This window comes from Sorex fumeus, unplaced genomic scaffold, assembly GCF_029834395.1.
Source record: "Sorex fumeus unplaced genomic scaffold, SorFum_2.1 ptg000183l, whole genome shotgun sequence".
Classification (NCBI taxonomy): domain Eukaryota; kingdom Metazoa; phylum Chordata; class Mammalia; order Eulipotyphla; family Soricidae; genus Sorex; species Sorex fumeus.
Genome location: NW_026606240.1, coordinates 1,556,809 through 1,573,107, shown reverse-complemented (window position 1 = coordinate 1,573,107; position 16,299 = coordinate 1,556,809). Strand labels below are relative to the sequence as shown.

Genomic DNA, 16,299 nt, shown 5'->3' with positions numbered 1-16,299 from the left:
AAATTTTATGACCTTGAACCATAAAAATATTCATTTGAAAAGAAGCTATTGCTTTAAAATTGTGTGCTACATGTTTTATAAGTGAATCATAATTAAATAAATATGAAAGGTTGGTAATATTTTGTTTGGGGATTAGAATCCAATTTACTATGGAGACTAACTTTTTTACTTTAGAGAGGTGTTTTGACTAAAATCTTAAAATAAAAATAAACCCCCTGATTTATGTATCTTTTAAGTTTAGGTTTTCTGATGCTTAGAATACAAAATATTTTAAAGGTCAGCCAGTATTAGGTCAGCCAGTATTTATTTTACATTTGAAAGGACAACTATATTTAAATATATTTTCAAAGTGTTTATTTAGCACGGAGTGAAATTGCTTTAACAAAAACTTTTGATATAATTTGTATGTATGTTAGAAAACTTTTCCAGTTCATAATACTCTGCTAGTTTGAGGAAGAATATAGGATAAATTCAAATTAGAAGAGAATAAAGATAGAAAGAAAATGGTTCTTAATATGTGTTTCTTTGCATAGAATAAAAATTGATTTTTTTAAAAAAATAAGAAATAAACTGCTTTCTGAAAAGAAAATTATATGTGCTGTTAGTCATTTTAAAAAGTGACCATAGTTACCATAGTGACTATGATTCAAATTCTCTGGTGATACTGTCCCTTCTTGTACAAACATATGCACATACCAATATGTTATGTGAGCTGCAATCTTGTAATGACTTAAAGGAAAAACTCCTATTTTCCCATACTTCTGTATTTCTTGTGTAAGAACTTTTATGAGATTTTAGTAAAGTGCATTTTATTTTCCTTTGTCTTTCCCTTCTTACTGGAAGAGAATATTAGCTGGATGCAATCATGTTCAAAGAGAGTAAATTCTGTCTAAAAAGAGTATTTAAATCAGTGGCCAACAATTAGGCTGCCAAATTTTGTCACCAATTTGGGTATGGCTATGGCAACTTAATTTTACTGAACTGACACATTTGTTCTAATGCAATACATGTTCCTCCACAGGAAGGAATGCTATTTTCATAGTTTCGTATTTCGTTTCTGCAGACTTAGCCACCCCTCTCTGTAATCCAGCTGACTCAAGTTGCAGTTTTGCAGCAGCAAAAATACAGTGTGAAAACCCTTGGCCCACTTCATCAAAGTCCCCAGAGACGCTGTTTTTCTCTCAGCACACTACCCCATCACTCACTAAATCATTGTTCGCATTCACTGACCGAGCTATCACTAAGCCTGTCTGGTGTTCCAGCCACCTGGAGCTGACAAATATTTTCCTAGTGTGCGAGGTGCCTTAGCAACCAGATTTGTGGTATGGATACAAACCAAGCATGATGGTGCTACCATTTTAGGAGTGAACCAGTTGTCCACCCACAGCAATACTGTCATAAAGAGTGTCTTGAGAATTCAAAATTCAACTTTTTTGAGGGCTAAGGTCTTTAGACAGAAAAACGGAAATCACCCTGGACCCTAAGCAGAGGAAGATAAAGACTGGAAAGGGCTCATGTTTCAATTTTAAGTTAATGAATCTCTCTATGCCTCAGTTTCCTCATCGGGTGACTGGGAGGATACAATGAGAAGATATCTGCACCATGATGGGAAGATTAGAAGCACATAACAACAAACAACTTTTATCATTAAATTAAGGGAATGTCCACTGCTACTGACAGAACACCAGGGTAAAGATCTCCAAAACAGCATGTTCATGAACTGGATGGAGATTTCAGTTAGTGTTTGGGGTGCATATATTAACATTTATAGTTAAATATATTTTTTTTCTGAAAACAGTTTTATGACAAAGTGTAATAGCAAAATTTGATATGAGGTGTCATGACTTAGTCTGCATGCCTGTGGGTGGCAGCTAAGGAAAGGGGTGGTGGTGAGTTCAGGGGCTCACGAAACACAGGTCTTCACCTGCACTCTTCAGAGCCACGTGGTTGACGAGGTGCTGCAGTCTACGTGTATTCTATTGCGAGATTATGTGTAATATGCGGCTTACTTTGAACCAAAATTACCCTCACAAAATAGAGAAGTGACTTGAAAGGAGGTCTGCTGAGGAACCACAAAAAAGAAGATAATATTAACTCCTAACGGCCACAGTCACCAGAAAATAATGGAGCCAGAGCTGGAGCAAAAGTACAGTGAGTAGGGTGTTTGCCTTGCACACGGCCGACCCAAGTTTGAACTCTGGCATCCCACATGGTCCCCGAGCACCGCCAGTAGTAATTCCTGAGTGCAGAACTAGGAGTAGGCCCTGAGCACCACCAGTGTGGCACAGAATCCAAAAAGAAAGAAAATAACAAAGTCAAAATTTCTCAGCCACCCCCCCACCACCCCCCAAGCATGACTGTCCTAACATTCACAACGTAAGAACAACGAGAATACTTTCGGACTAAATGAGAAGTCAGAATCATTTTTTAAGTTGCCTGGAAGAGCACATAGGAGATGCAATTGTTGATGGTTTTTATGAAGCAGGACAGTTGATATTGGTGGAACATGTCCATAGCTCTGAAGAAAAAGACAGATATATAAGTACTGCTCAAACTGTGGGACTAAGGGAGGATAAGTCCAAAAGGTGTGGGCAATATGCTAGGGAATGGCGTGACCTGGGATGGCATATCATAGGTTCCTCACTGATAGCTTGCTCTTAGACTTCCTCACTTGGGCTGTGGGTATCAGTATATCACCTGCATGCCACCTCAGTATATGGCGGTTGGAACTTCAGTCCTGGAGATGTGTTCAAGTGGGGTTCCTTGCTGAAAGCTACAGCTATTTGGCTCAACTGGCTCTAATGGAGTCAGCCCACAGAAAAGGAAAGGCAAAAGAGGTTTTGGGTGTGTCCTTTTTTTCCCCCAATGGGTATCTTAAGAATTAGCCCAGTAGGGACTAATGAGATAACACAGAGGGTAAGGTGCTTGCCTTGTATACCTCTGACCTGGGCTCAATCTCTGGAACCCCATATAGTTCCCCAAGTACTGACAGAAGTGATCCCTGAACACAGAGCCAGAAGAAAGCGCTAAGCACCATCATGTGTGGCCCAACTCCCCACCAAATCCACCCCTCTCCACAAAAAAAGAGTCAGTCTAGTAGCATTTGCTTGAATTGAAAGTGTGCTCATTGTAAACAGTTAGATTTATGCTCCCTTTCTTTCCAATCTCAGAACAAAAACAAACTTGAAATATTTACAAATACTCTCCTTGCTCTGTCAGCAAGCATACGTCATTTTGGGTGTTCAGCATTCAGCACAGACTATTCACACAGTAAGTGCTAACGTATAACGTATGCAGCGGATCCAGATCAGGCAGAGACTCTGCTGCAGTGTGTGCCTGGGGTGCACAAATGTTGGCTGTCCAGTAGAGGCAACGTTAAGCGTAAGAAGAGTAGTAAGGAGATGTTTTAACTAAAACATCCTTCCATGACTTGAGTAAGGAGGAAGTCACTGGTGACTTGGGGGTGGGGTTTACACAGAAATACTTTGATCAAGACAGTATTAAAACACTGTCTGCTGCACAAACAAACAAGTCACTCCGAAGCTAAAAACACTGTTCATCAACTTCTCAATCAGACCCAGTAAGACCCTTTTCCCATTCCTCCCAGCAGCTCATCCAAAACTTGCCACTGATTTCATTTCCTGGTACAAATTGCATGCAACTTACTCATTATGAGCTGACTTCATTGCTTCCTTTCACGACAACATCAAGGCCATCGTTACTAAAATGTTTTAATACTGTCTTGATCAAAGTATTTCTGTGTAAACCCCATCCCTAAATCACAGTGACTTCCTCCTTACTCAAGTCATGGAAGGATGTTTTAGTTAAAACATCTCCTTACATCCTCCCAGGAGGGGAGATGCATGTGGAAAGTAGACTATGGACTGAACATGTTTGCCACTCAATGCCTCTTTTGCAGACCACAACACCCAAACGGAGAGAGAGAACACAGGGGATTGCCCTGCCACAGAGGCAGGGGGGGATGGGGGGATGGGGGTGGGAGGGATATTATCCATGGTGGTGAAAAACGGGCACTGGTGGAGGGATGGGTATCTGATCATTGTATAATTGAAACCCAAGCACAAAAAAAATTGTAAATCTACAACTGTAAAAAAAAAAAAATCTTCTTACTACTCTTCTTCCGCTTAACGTTGCCTCTACTGGACAGCCAACATTTGTGCACCCCAGGCACATACTACAGCAGAGTCTCTGCCTGATCTGGATCTGCTGCATGACATGCTTTTTGTCTCAGACATCCAATGACTTCCTACCACTCTTCTTCCTTCAAGAGTTCGCTCAAGTCACTTCCTTAAGACGCCTTCTTTTGCCAGTGTTCTGCAAGATTTAACCTCTTTTGCTCACATACCACCTTTTCCTGTTTTATTTGTTCTCTTTGTCTGTTGATCATTAAAATAGTGATATTTTAATCATTTGTGTTGCTCTGTCTCCCCCTTTAGTACATGAGCATGAGGGCAAGAAACATTACCTGTTTTGCTAACTAATTTATCTCGTTAGCCCAAAACTGGACCTGGCACTTAGAAAACGTCCCGTAAAGGGTTGTTCAGACTGAATGGAGGACTGGTGGATATCTGCATTTCTGTAATGAGCCTTTCAATGACATCACTGCTTCCTCTCCAACACACCTTTCTCTTAGAATATATTTTAAATCACAAGTTAGAAATCACTGTTGTTTTCATAAATTGCCAGTGGTTACATAAAATCTGTGAAACAATCTCTAAAAGTCTTCAAGAACTAGCCCAATCTCCTTTTTCAGTGCCACCTCCCCCGCTGAGCATCTCTTTACCTATCCTAAGATCCAATCATGTTGGGGACCATGCATTTGTCTTGATTTGTCTTGGACACATCCAACACTTTGAAGTCTTTGGAGTGTTAGATGTACGTCATCTAGTCTTGGAATATCTGCTTCCTACTTCATTCACCCTTTAGTGAAAGCTATCGATGTTTTCAGGTGACGCTAAAATGTCATAGCATCCGCGAGGCTTTCTAATTTCTTCAGAATCAAAGACATCATGTTTTATCTTATCTCTTAATGTTTATAAAAGGGAATCCTGCCTTAATATTTCTGCATTTTTGCATAAAAGGCTAATCCCTTTTTCATAGTTCTTGCACAAAGTAGATGATCAATATTTGTGTCACCCCTCACTCTGTGTGTGTGTATGAAATATAGAGTGACACTGGCTATTGATTTGAGACAAAAGTACTGTAGTGAGGTTAAGAATTTGTCTTTCATACAAGTAATAGAGCAACACCAAATAAGTGAATGAGTCTGAAAAGAAAAAAGTCAAATGACAGTTTAAAAATCAATATGAAGTATGAGACTTTAATAATAGCACTAACCTTCTGTTGTTCATCGATTTGTTCGAGCGGGCACCAGTAACGTCTCCATTGTGAGACTTGTTACGGTTTTTGGCATATCGAATATGCCACGGGGAGGTTGCCAGGCTTTCCAAGAGGAATGGAGGAATCAAACCTGGGTCAGCCGCGTGCAAGGCAAACAAATGCCCTACCCGCTGTTCTATCACTCCAGCCGAGACTTTAATAATAAACTTTAAAAATATGAATATATTCTCTCTGTGTATGTGTAATCCCTGGCACACAGTGAGGTCACTTCATTTGAAGCTTGAATCTCCGTTAAAAACAAAATGCTTTTACTTACACTGAGCTGACAACATAATTGTGTAAACATTTTGTGTTTTTTATTCAAGTACTTGCAAGGCCCAAAGAATCTCTATCAGGATGCCTTCGTGTTACATAAGTGTTTTTGCATGGAGCAATTTCTGGTTGATTTAAGAAATCTGATCTCATCTGTTGTCTTATTTCTCCTCTCCAGGCCTGTCCCTGGAATGTATATAGTCAGTCATTGGCCAGACCTAGTACAAATGGTTCTGTATGCAAGATAATAAGCACGTGCGGTAAGAACAGTAGCTGTCAGGAGATTGTTCTAAATCATTGTTTTCTTCTGGGGAGCAGAGAAACAATAATTCTAAGAAATGTTATAGCTTAATTTTTGCTGAGGACATATAATGATTTTCCTTGCACCCGGGAACAACATTTTTAGGTAAAATACTATTTCCCTTTGGTGATGGTGGATCTCCCACTAGCTCCCTCTATATACGTAGGAGGATTTCACTGACTTCTTTCCCTTTGGTTTGCCAACACATTCAAGCTTTTCCTTGGTATCTTCCATAGGCTTTCTGACCTAGAGGGTATGTGCGCTCCTTCAGCTAGCAGCTTGCTTTCTCATTCACTTCTGTCTCTGATAATCAGTTCTGCTCAGCTCAAGCTCCACAACTGACCAATAACCCTCATGATGCCATTTTTGGCAAGGAAGGCACGGGCAAGAAAGAACTGAGCTAGTAAACCCACTCTGTCATAGGGGCTTCTTCTCCACAGTTTACTGAGGACAGAATCACTTCAAGGAACTTTCCTGACCAAAAACTTAGTCTTCCTGTGGGGTAAACCTCTTGGGACTCCAACCTCCCTGTTCGTCTCACCCCAGCCTGACATACTAACATTGTGTGTGGACTCAAGTGAAACCCATTGGAAGATTTATCTGTTTATTACTGGGTGTGGAGGCAGTGTTTAAAGCTGGCATTCCCTTGCCATTTTGTCCAGGAGCACCACGAAGGAAGGAACTGGCAGCATTACCAGACAACCAACAGGTGCATTTAGGCACATCCTTAAAGGAGTGCCTCTCACCCTTTAAAGACAAGATGGAAAGGGATCCTGGGGAATGCCCCCAGAGAGTCCTTTGCCTCTGGACCCAGAGAGTTTCTAGTAGAGAGGCTATTAGTGGGGGGTGCTTGTGCAAGTACTGTTGTAAGAACTTAGAGAAAGTAAGCATCTCCTCTTGGACAAAGAGGTGAGGGATGGACAGCTCTCAGTGTCTGATTTGTCAGTGAGATTATAAATAGAGAGTGGATGGCGCTTCCAACTCAGATTGCCATTCACCTGACCATATGAACTTGACTGGATAGGTTGTTTACAGTATTCCTGTGGTTTATCCTGATATAACTTGCAGAAACTATTATGATAAAAATGGTTTTACCTCTGCCAGTTATTCCATGTTAGAGAAAGAGAGAGAGATTAAATAAGGGATTATGAAAAGCTTCCACAATTTACATAGTTTTCTTTATAGTCATTTAACAAGTAGACTCAAGTTTTCCCTTTTTGACTGTTTCTAACCTCAGTTCAACCAGTTGTAATTTTCAGCTCTAGGTAACAGTCTATTTTGTTACTTAAAATCAGAAAAACTGACTTTTTAGCCCTTCTCATGTTAAAATGATTGTTCCTTCACAAGGTTTCCAAATGCTAGCCACAAAGATGACCTTATATACAACATTTTCTAAATTAAAGGGAAGGTGAGAAGGAAGGGATAGTAATATTAAAAGTCTCTGATGAAGTTTCTAAAATGGATTATTCCAACTATATTCTTAGTTCTATGTAAATTCACTAAAAGACAGCCCTCCAATCAATACAGCTAGTACAGAACTGAATAGGGAAACTTTGGATTGTTTACAACTTTATTCTGATGATTAAAATAATGCAAGTGACAGTACGTCATATTTTATGTTATTTATGAATAATATCATGCTAGCCATCTTTATTCAGAAATATTTGTTTACTTAAAAATGCTTGATAAGGACCATTTCCTAGAAGGGGAATTACTAAATCAGAAGGCTTTGACAAATAAAGGCAAACTACTTTTGTAAAAGATGGTTAGGTTTTCCTTTAAAAATGTATTAGCTGTTTCAAGGCTTTTTCCAAACAGAGACTTGTTGGTTAGTAATTTAAATTTTTAGATAGTTAAATGTAATTAGTAGGACTTAAATAGGCCTACTAGGATTAAAGTTTATCTCCTGATAATTACAGATCAGGTTTTCTGTTGGTAATCTCAAAGTCCCAACATAAAGTAGTCCATAGGCTGTTACAATATTAGAGTCAAATTATTTCAGACACTCAAATAGGTTTCTGGATCCTGTCCCAAAAGGTGTGTGGTTATAGTACACCACAAACTAGATATACATTTCAGAAATGTATGGAAAGACTGACTTGTTTCATTCATTCAATAAACATTACTTGAATACAGTCAGGGATTTCTCCTTCCAAAACCATGGAAGCTCCAGGGAATCAAAACTCAACTTTCCTGCCTGTAAGGAGCCTAGGAAGGGTAAGAGATAAATATAAAATGAAGCTGAGCAGAATAAGAAATTTATAGAAAATATACACTAAAGCAATCCTGCGTGAAAAGCTCCCTAACTAGAAGTGTTTGGGAAGGCTTCAAAGATTAGTAACGTTTAAGATTGATTTCAGTGGATGAAATGAATGATCAAAAAAAAAGCAGTAGAGAAAATAATTGGCAGATTCCAGAGAATGACAGGAGCTATGAAAGCACTGGAATACTGGGTCAAAGTTCGGGGGAGGGGGTAGGTAGGACATGACTGGCAAATTGGTTGGAACTTTCCATTAAAAGGGGTCAAAAGAGAGAGGAAGCACTCCTTCAAGGATACGGGGTAAGGGTTCAGAAAAGCCTTTGGATGAATGTAGAATTTGTTAAAAATCCTCTTCCTGGGATCACAGTGATAGGACAGTAGGTAGGGCACTTGCCTCACATGCAGCCAACCAAAGTTCAATCCTTGGCACCCCATATAGTCCCCTGGGCCCCTCCAGGAGTAATCTTGAGCACAGAGTCAGGAGTAAGTCTTGAGCACTATTGGGTGTAGTCCCCAAATGAAACAAACAAAAAATCCTGCCCCCAAAAGGAATTTGTGACTTGAAAGTTTTTAAGACTTTTCATTTCCTATTATTTGATCCTCACTGTTATCAGTGATTATACATTCTTATTCCTACATTGCAGCAAAGCACTTCATGGAGCTTAAGAGACTTGTCTAAGGTCACATGGTTGAGGAGATGGTGGTCCTTCACAACTCAGTAGATGGTGCCTGTAAAGATGGTTTTGCTTCAAACTTGATGGGACAGGGGTTGAGATGCCAAGCCTAACTTCTGACTTCTGGTGTCTTTTGACTACACTACGCTGCTTTTCACTTTAAATGAAAATAGATGTATGCTTTACTTAAAATGGTTTTAAGAGAAAGCATAGAAACAGTTCCTATCTTTAACTTCTAATATTGTATACACTTTTGTTTCTATTGGAATATTTTAGAAAGATCATATATACCTATAAGTGGATATTTATGTTTTACATGATTCGAAGCATATATGTAAGCACATATTTGAAAGACCATTACATACCTATAAGTGGATATTTATGTCTTACATGATTTGAAGCATATATGTAGGCACATATTTACTTAAATATGGTATATAAACATATACCTCAATAAAACATAAGAAAATATCAAGTATCTTAATTTGCATTATCATCTGTTTTTCTTATTAAAGGAAAGTTAGAAATAACAGATATCGGCCAGACTTAAACAAAGAAATATTCTACCAACTTTATTCTAGCCTCTAAAATATCAACCTCTTTGAAGAAATGATCAGTTATTATGCAATACCCAAAACTGCACATTGAAAATCTGTAAGTACTTTCAAGGGTAGGTTCCAGCAAACAAAAACACTAATGCATAAGATTATAAAATTTTGTTTCCAGGACCTACTTTCAACAGTAGGTTCCAGCAAACAAAAACACTAATGCATAAGGTTATAAAATCTTGTTTATGTGCAGTGTAGAAGTTCTGTCTGATACCACAAAGACAACTTCATAAATGATACATGTACTTAAAACAACACATGACAGATTATAAATAACTTACTGACATTGAAATGTCTCTGGTAGACAGAGATCCTAGAGATATTGACTATACTTTGAGGCAGCGAAGGCAGTTTATTGAAACACAAGTTCTCTTCCTGAAGGTCACCAAGTTAGGCAATATAAGAAAGTGGCTGAAACCCAAGACTTCCACTATATCTTGGTTCTTGAAATAAATTCCAAGAATCTTCACAAGGTCTGACGTGGGCACTGTCAGAAACTGGCAAATATTCATTCACACATTAGAAAAACAGCTCTAGATTTTACCCTGTCACATGTCAGCACATGTGAGTAAGCTCACACAGAATATACTATTTGGAGGTGTCTTGTCTGGCACGTCACATATAAATGCAGTTCAAGAAGTTCCCAAACTTTACACAGACTATCCGCGAGCGTTTCTATAAACAAATTGCACCACATCTATAGCAAACTGACTACCGATGTATTTTTTTCCCTTCCATTCTTCAAATCCCGACTACAGGAGACAAGTTAAGCTTCTGAAAAGGAGGTACAACAAAATGTACAACTTTCAGTTTCTGACTATTAAGAAGAGACATAAATGTGGCATTCATTACGAAATGTGTGGAAAGGGCTCTGTGGAAACCATATGGTTGTCAGTAACAGCGCAATCTCATTCAAAGGTGCCAAGAACGCTAATGAGACCCGGATGTCGGGAAACGCAGAAATAGATCAATACTTGTCCCCCACTTGCAGTTGTCCCCCAGCATCAGTTACCGCGCTTACTCGACGTAAATGAAATCAATCAGGACCGATTTCTGTAAAATGCACAAAACAGTTGTCTTCCAGGCTCTAACAGAAGACAAATGATTCCAGACGTTGGCCTGTGGCCATTTTCCCACACATGCTGCGAAGTTCTGACATCCATATTGGGCCATAACACTGAGTGGTTTCTGCTGTTGTGAGTTTAGAGCCTTGCCTCCCCTTCTGGTTCAGACCGGACAGCCAGCTAACCCCGAGCGAAACAGAAGAGAACTGCCATTTTCCAATAAAGGGGCTCCTAAATTCCCATCTGAGACTTTGGGTAATTGTTGCTAGCAGTTTATCTGTCTGAATTGCTGTTTTAGATTCCACTGGAACCGGACCAATCCCAGTCCAATAAAGCATACGACATATGACATCAGATGCAAACCACTTTGATGTCATTCACACACAGCGTCGTCCAACTTTGTTTGAAAATGATTACATTTAAAAAGCTATTAAACATGAGAGCAAAATGGTTTTGTATGGTAGCTTAAGTTCTGGAAAAGGATGCAAGGCTTCCTGAGAAAGATAAACTGAAAGAGACAGAGACAGCTTCCTTTAAAAACTATGTCAACACAATAACATGATCTGGAAGGCACATAGAAGTTGAGGCCATATAAAGGGTTATTGAGGTAAACAATCCCACGGAGCTGAACATCCAATAGACTTCATTTACTGCCACCCTCTTAAATCTGAGAGGCACTTTCTTACTCAATTCTCTTTGCGGGGGGATACAAATCTGTCCTACAGTTTAAAAAAGAAAGAAAGAAATCTTATATCAATATCGATAGTCTGGGACTGAAAACAATTCTCTGAGGTTAAATCAAGGAAATCTGACTGCAACTTTTAAATGTTTTAAAGTGAGTCATCAAAATGAGAGGCACTGCTTTCAATTTCAAACCAAGCTCCTGTTAAAACAAGGTCCTTCTAAATAGCAAACACTCTACAAAGACAACTTCATATATATCCCTCAGCAAACAGGGAAGAACTTTTGGCCATGCCCACCACCAGGACCTCTTTTGCTATGGAATACAAACTTACTTTAAAAATGTCCTTAGGCTGCGCTGTGTCTTTGAAACAAAACCACTCTCTTCTTCATTTCGTTTTCTGCCTTCTTGAAAATTGCTCCTCAGAAACTGACAGATGGTGCATCTGACACTGAGTGTTTCCTCTTCGTTATCTCTGCCAGCTAATATTTCCTCTGGGCTTGGCTGTTGTCTGTGAGACTGTTTCTCATCATTCTAGCCTGATCAATGGTGTGCCTGCTTTGAGGGTGGTTCTGGCCCCGCCTCCAGCTCTAAGAGAAAAAAATGAAAACTCACAGCTGGATTTCCTATAAATTCCCTTTTAAATCCGGCTCTGCAGCTATGGCACTTACTAGAGGGAATACTGCCAGTCTCTCCAAATCCTTGTAGGGCCACCCTCTCCTCGGGTCCCCCCACATTCAAGACCAAGTATGTCTGCTATAGAACAAATTCTATTTTAAGTTTGTCTGAAACTTTACAGGATTGGAGACAGCTTTTAAGTCAGACCTGGGTTTGTTTGTGTGTGTGTGCCTAATGCAGGTCCAAAGAAGATGCTTGCAGCTGAAATACACAGTCATACATGTGCACACACATGCAATGCCATGGCACAGATATTTTACACATTGATCTTTCGAAAATCGACTGAGCAGAAAGAAAAAATAAGAATAAATAAAATATGAATTCTTTCGCGGGATGATCCAGATTTAGCAGATGTGTAATTTTTCTGTCCTAAAAGACTGATTATCATTCATATTTAGATGGTGATGTAATCTCTTAAACATCAGGAATTGCTGGCATTTTTTTTTTACTACTGATGAACTTGGCAACTCCAGGGAAGCTGATGTATAAATTTCAAGTCTTAGATGAGAAAGAACTGTTTTACCAAGAAATGTCAAACACTGACTGTATAATACTTGTCTTCCCTAGTAGTAAACAGACCACGATCCATTTTTCAGGCTTACATATTCTAAATCAACAGCAATCAAACCTTCTCAGGTAGAGGGGCCACACATTTACATCAAATGATGTATGTGGGGTGTTACCACAACAAACCTACAGATTTAAAGTCTACTCCAGAATTCAGAGTCTGAAAAACTGGATTCAAGGTTGTTTTGTTTCCTGAACAGTGTCCTTGAACATGAAAGTCACAGAATAAGTTCCGGACACCTCAAAGGAAATTATATAATCAAGAAGTATTTTGTTGTATTATTTTGAACATTTATGTTGTCCTTTTGATAACAGGGAACATTAAATTGGTATAAATATTTAATTTGGCAAAATATGGCACCCAACTACGTGCCATAGTATGTGATAGCACTGTAGCACTATCCTGTAGCACTGTCCTCCCGTTTTTCATGGATTTGTTCGAGTGGGCACCAGTAACATCTCACAGCAAAGTGTGAGACTTGTTGTTACTGTTTTTGGCATATCGAATACGTCACAGGTAAAAGCTTGGCAGCCTTTGCTTAGAGGGCGAGATGCTCTCGGTAACTTGCCAGTGAGGAAAGCTAAATATAAAAAGCGTGCCGGGAATAATGTGCAAGGGACAAAGTGTGGTTGGAGATAACAGTAATTTAGAATTTGAATATCTGAACTCGATAATGAGATTTACAGGATTATGTGGCAAGCATAGCTCAGAATCAGGTTGAGTATGGAGTGTGAAACCTTAGTAGCTCTCCTTCCAGTCTCACAAGAGAATCCTGGTTCTGACATCTGCCATTAGCCTGTGAGTGCCTTCGGGGCAAGACACACACAAGTGGAATCAGTTGAACAAATGATTGAGATATTAAATTAGGAAAAAGTGACTCACTCAAAGGAAGGTAGTGTAGATTCGTTGATACATCTGGACTTGAAATAGCAAAGTCAGATAGGTCAAGGCTGATACTACCTGGGTGTCTTCACAAGCTTCTCAAATGTAAGGTTGGGGTTGTAGGGAAATAAGTTTGGTGGGCAGAGAAAAGGAAGATTTTGTTCAGGGATCTCTGATCTGCTCCTGCTTTCAGCAGCCATTCTCCAAGCCCTCTCCTTTCCCACTTCCGCTTAGGAGAATGTCACCCTGATGACAATGAGTGTGAGTCAAAACATAGGAAGTTTGAAAACATCCCTTTAATGAAAGCACAGGAGTATTTAAGATAAAAATCTTCCTTAATGGGGATGCAGGTTCTGGCTTGCTGTAGCTACCAGAAATAACCTTTCCAAGTTCATTAGGGATAGGCCTCCATGTGGCGTGTGTCAAGGACAGCCTCAGACCCTTCACCCCAACAGCCCTACTAAGGTTTAAGGTGAGTTGACACTGGTTCCTACCACACAAGCCTTCACACTGCTAGTGTAGTTCTGGGTTTGAGGAAATACTTTGATGGTGTCTTCAGGTGTCTGATTGCTCTGCCACCTACCAGGCCCACCCCAGTTTGCGGCCAGAGGACTTAACAACCAGGGAGATCTAATTTGAGACTGTTCGATACTTACATGCTAGAGCACTCTACAGGACCCCTCTGGGACATATGCCTCTAACATGAGCAGCACGCTTAGAGAGTGGCACAAAGGCTCATTATGTAAAACAGTACAGAAGAACAACCAGAGATAGAGAGCGTACACTGGAGTTCAACACACACTATCCTGAGGATAACAGGTGGCTGGATGAGTGATAGAATCCAGAAAATGAGACCAATGTGTTCATCAGTAAGTTCATGAAGGATCTGTGCTGCAGAGGCTCTGGAGGCCAGAGGAAAGAAAAGGACACTCCTCTGGTGAGGGTGAGGAACAAGCTTGAAGGCACAGAGGGCAGGAAGCAAAGCAAGGTCAGGAAGAAGCAACCGACTAATTCTGCTGAAGCAGAGGAACATGTGGTGAGACTGATGGGGGATGAGATTCTAAAGAGGAGGTGGAACCATGCTGCGGCTTTATTGCTGGAAGTGGGTTTGGAGTCGTACTGTTCAACAGGCGGTCCTAAACACTTGGAGGCTTTGTGCAAAGAATAACAAATACCTCAAATAATGAGATCTTGAAATTATGTTTAGAACTTTGATATATTGTATAGGAGATCATATGCAGATTCAATAACTGCCAGCTACATTTTGTGACAATTTAAGGAAGGAGTGATGAAGACTCAATCTGGGTAGATTAAAGGTAAAACAAGAAGGGTAGTAGAGAGTCAGAAAGCACTAGGCTGGAGCACAGACTTTGCATGCAAGAGGCCTGGGCTCAATCCCTGGTATTGCATGGTTCACCGAGTACCACTGGGAGTGACGCCTGTACATCAAGCCATGAGGAGCTACTGAGAGGTGCCAGGTCTGTCCCCCTGAACCCTCCCTTCAGAGAGAGGGAGACAGAGAAACAGAGACAGAGAGAGACAGGGACAGAGAGAAAAAAATAGTCCCAGATGCAAAGAGAATCCAGGGAGATAAGAAGGTACATCATAATTTGAAAATTTTTTTCCCTGCAGATATTTGCAGACAAGTACAAATATCTATCTACATTTTAATCTGAATGCTATTTATAATCATGAAATATTGAAAACTAAATGCATGCCAATAGGGACCTTATGGATAAATCATTTTGGTATCTATAATGAAATAGTATGCATCCATTTAATAAAGTATGCAGTTACAAGAATGCTATTGAAGAGCACTATTAAGAGAAACTGAATTGCCAGTGGTTATAGAGTGTGCGTAAAAGAGAAGTTGCAGTAGAGAATAAATTTGTGATAAAAGAAAGCAACTACTGGGTCATGGAATGAGCACTGGACAGAAACCTGAGAATTTGTGTTCTATTCCCTGGTTGGCAACTGCCTTCCTTTGAATAATGCAAGCCTGGAGTTGTGCAATGTATAGCTTACCCAAATACACGTGGTAACTTTGCCCAACTACCAACTTGAAGGTGCCAGATACCTGCCTAACCTAACTCTGCCCATTTTTATGGTCAAAAGCCCAATGCCCACATATCAAGGAAATCAGCACTTGAAAAGGGATGTCCACGTTTGAAACAAAAATGCTTTTCAAAGATTACATATGCCAAATGGCAAAGCAAATGTCATGATTTCTGTCTAAAGCTTCCCATTTTTATCAAACTCTAGGCCTAAGAAGCCAGTTTGAGAATCAACAATCCATGCCCTGCCATAATGGCAGGGAAAGTTCACCCACCAAGCAAAGCAGTCATCATTAGGACAGAACTGCTGTCCTCAGTCTTGCAGTCCTCCAGCTAGCAAAGGATGTTTCCATTATTGATGCCTTTCTCTTTGATTGCAAGCTATTGTAAATGACTGTACAAAAGAGTCCAGCCTCCCAGAAGGGGTGTGAAGCTGCATCCACAAACCCTGGACATCTATATCACCATGTGCTGCTTGAAAGGGCACCATAGACAGGACCCCAGGGGCACTAGATACGGTTCCTTGGAGGTTTTGTTTTCTTTTTGCAGAGGTTATGGCCTAACTCTTCAGTGTTTATCATCATCTCTGCAAAAAGGAAAACACATTGAGGAAACAGAGCCTCCACCGGGGAGCACTGCACAGCAAGGGGAGAACTATTTCAATGCAACAACAGCAGACAATTTGCCATGTACACAGAATCTGTGCAAGGACAAATGAAGAGCAGCACTTCACAGCTGGTGAGCGTAGTATGCCTGGGTGGCTGAGAGTGTGTTCTCTCTCAGTAGAAGTGGAAAATCCCTTACTCTTCATCTGCTTGGGTTTCAATCTTGGGCAAGCTGTGTGACCTTGGAAAA

At 40.1% G+C, this 16,299-nt stretch overlaps 1 protein-coding gene across 5 annotated transcripts in view; it reads right to left on the bottom strand.

Moving 5' to 3' along the window:
- Positions 1-16,299, bottom strand: part of STARD13 (StAR related lipid transfer domain containing 13) — a 267,131-nt gene that overhangs the window by 99,269 nt on the left and 151,563 nt on the right. The window contains exon 1 of one of the 5 annotated variants that reach the window (XM_056107934.1): positions 11,593-11,779. The exons of the other annotated variants lie outside the window; for them this stretch is intronic. The gene's annotated coding sequence lies outside the window, so the exon portion shown is untranslated. Of the gene's footprint in view, positions 1-11,592; positions 11,780-16,299 lie in introns of those variants that run through there. 5 annotated transcript variants of the gene reach the window in all.